The 2,865-nt window shown below is 33.4% G+C and overlaps 1 non-coding gene across 1 annotated transcript; it reads right to left on the reverse strand.

The window, feature by feature from the left end:
* Positions 1-2,307: 2,307 nt before the first annotated feature.
* On the reverse strand, positions 2,308-2,414 carry LOC128281275 (small nucleolar RNA R71). Its single transcript, XR_008271488.1, has one exon. It is a non-coding gene; the product is annotated as a small nucleolar RNA R71 (small nucleolar RNA).
* Positions 2,415-2,865: the final 451 nt, after the last annotated feature.

Below are 2,865 nucleotides of genomic sequence, written 5' to 3' on the forward strand. Positions count from 1 at the left end.
TTATCACATATCGATGCCACTATCCTAGACAAGGTCTTACACGAAAATGATTAATGATACCAATGTCCCAGATATGGTCTTACACATAATCTCAATATAATGCCAATGTCCCAGACATGGTCTTACATGTAATCACATCTTAAAAACCTAATGTCATGACATTCGTATCCTATACTATTCCTATGGCTCATATGAGACTTTCGGATATCGTAACTCTATCGATTCTTGCTCATAATGGCTCGTTCAACATTCATAGTAATTCAATGATATTGAAACATATATAATTCAATCTAAAGACATTTATTTGCAAATGAACTTACCTCATAGTTGGAATAGAGGGACTGGATCGACTATTCATAACTTTGGATTTCCCCCGTTCTAAATTAGATTTCTTTTGTTCTTGATCTATATACATTAAAAATTAATTCTTTTATTCATCAACACATTCAATTTAGTCCACAAACACATATTTGGGTATTTTTACACTTTAGCCCTAAACTTTCACATTTCTTGCAATTTAGTCATTATTTCATAAATACAAAAAATTACACAATTTCTTTCAAATACATGCTAGCCGAATTCTCCTAGTGTATAAATCAGCCCATATTTATCATTTATTCACACATTTAACCACATATTTTCACATTTTCTCAATATAATCCCTAATTGACCTTTTTGTCAAAAATCACTTAACAAAACTTTAAAATCTATAATCAAAATTTTATATTTCATCATCAAACATCAAAAAACACATGAATTCATAAATGGTAACTTTGAAAATCATCAACACTTTTAAAAATTGTGACATGGGCTAACTAGAACACGAAGCAACGATCACAAAAACGTAGAAATCATCAAAAACTGAAAAAATTTCATACCTCAATCAAGATGAACAATGGCCGAATACCTAAAGCTTTAAATGGTGTTTCTTCCTTTATTTTTCAGTGCAAAAAGATGAACAAATGACCACCATTGTTTTTGTTTTATTACCCTTAGTTATAAACATATAAAATCAATTAATAGATGTCCATTAATGTCCATTAACACCGTCTGTGGTCTAATTTCATCATAAGGACCTCCCATTTAATAAGCCATGGCAATTAAGCACATTTAACATATAGAATGCAACTTTTGCATTTTACGTGATTAAGTCTTTTTTTTTTCAAATTAACCACTTAAACGATAAAATTAGCTCACGAAAATTTCACACACATATATTCACATGCTATAAAAACCAAAAATAATATTAAAATAATTTTACGACCTTAGATTTGTGGTTTCAAAACCATTGTTCTGATTTAGTTAAAATCGGGCTATTACAACTCTCCCCTTTAAGGAATTTTCGTCCCCGAAAATCTTACCAGTGAATAGGTTTGAATATTGCTTTCTCATCTTTGGTTCCCACGTAGCTTCTTCAATCCCGTTTTGATGCCATAATACTTTTAGTAACGCTATTCTTTTATTTCTCAGCTCTTTGATCTCACGAGCTAGAATTTGGATCGGTTCTTTACTATACGACAAATCTGACTGAATCTCAACTTCTGTCGGGGAAATAATATGCAAAGGATCAGATCGATATTGTCGAAACATTGATACATGAAACACATTATGAATCTTTTCTAACTTAGATGGCAATGCTAGTCGATAAGCCATTGGTCCAATTCGCTCAATAATCTTGTATGGTACGATTAATCGCGGACTCAATTTACCTTTACGACCAAATCGAAGTATGTTCTTCCACAGAGATACTTTCAAGAACACTTTATCCCCAATCTGAAATTCAATATCCTCCCGTTGAACTTGAGATTGAAAGGAATTTTTGACAAAAAAAGAAGACAAACAGTTTAGAGAAGGACCGAAGAGATGAAATTTGAAAATTAGAATCAAGGAAATGGAACAAATCATGCTCAAAATCCTATACTTATTGTTGATGATAGGGATAGAGCTGTAAGATAGTATGTCGTGCTAGTGTTTCATGAGCTTCATTTGGGTATTTGGAGACCCAAAATCGAGGCACAACAATTCAAGCTGAAGCCAATCATGTTCTAGATGATTCAGACAGTGGGCCAATTCATTAGAATGCCTACCGAAGATCCTCAACTTCACTTAAGATTGTTTATGGAGGTGAGTAATTCTTTCAAATTAGGCAAAATACCTAAAGATGCACTACGATTAAAGTCATTCCCATATTCACTAAGGGACAGAGCTCGAGCCTGGTTAAACTTATTGCTATCAAATTCCATTACCATATGGCAAGTGTTAGCAGAACGATTCCTTATGAAGTACTTCCCACCTAGAAAAAATGATAAGTTGAGGAATGAGATCACTACCTTCCAACAAATGGATGATGAGTCCTTGTATAAGGAGTAGGAAATGTTTAAAGAACTATTACGAAGATGCCCTCATCACAGAATCCCTCATTGCATCCAATTAGAGACATTCTATAACAGTTTTAATGTTTAGACAAGGATGGTAGTGGACGCTTCTGCTAATGGTACTCTCCTTTCTAAGTCTTCTAACGAGGCTTATGAAATCATCAATAGGATTGCCAGCAACAATTATCAATGGCCAACCAATCAAGTAGAGTTAGGAAGGCTAGTCGCTTGAGTACATGAAATGGATGCTCTCACTTCACTTGTATCTCAAGTATCCTTGATATCCTCAATGCTTAAAAAGTTTACTATTAATAGGTTTAATAATTTTGCAGCTCAACCACCAAATCAATTCGAAAATGTAGCCTATGTTTATTGTGGGGAAAGGACATTTATTCTAAAAATGCCTATCAAACCTAGAATTCGTGTATTACATGGGTAATCGAAACCGAAACCAAGTAAGGCATGGACTGTAATCTAATTTTTATACCCT

The sequence above is a fragment of the Gossypium arboreum genome, chromosome 9, assembly GCF_025698485.1.
Source record: "Gossypium arboreum isolate Shixiya-1 chromosome 9, ASM2569848v2, whole genome shotgun sequence".
Classification (NCBI taxonomy): Eukaryota; Viridiplantae; Streptophyta; class Magnoliopsida; order Malvales; family Malvaceae; genus Gossypium; species Gossypium arboreum.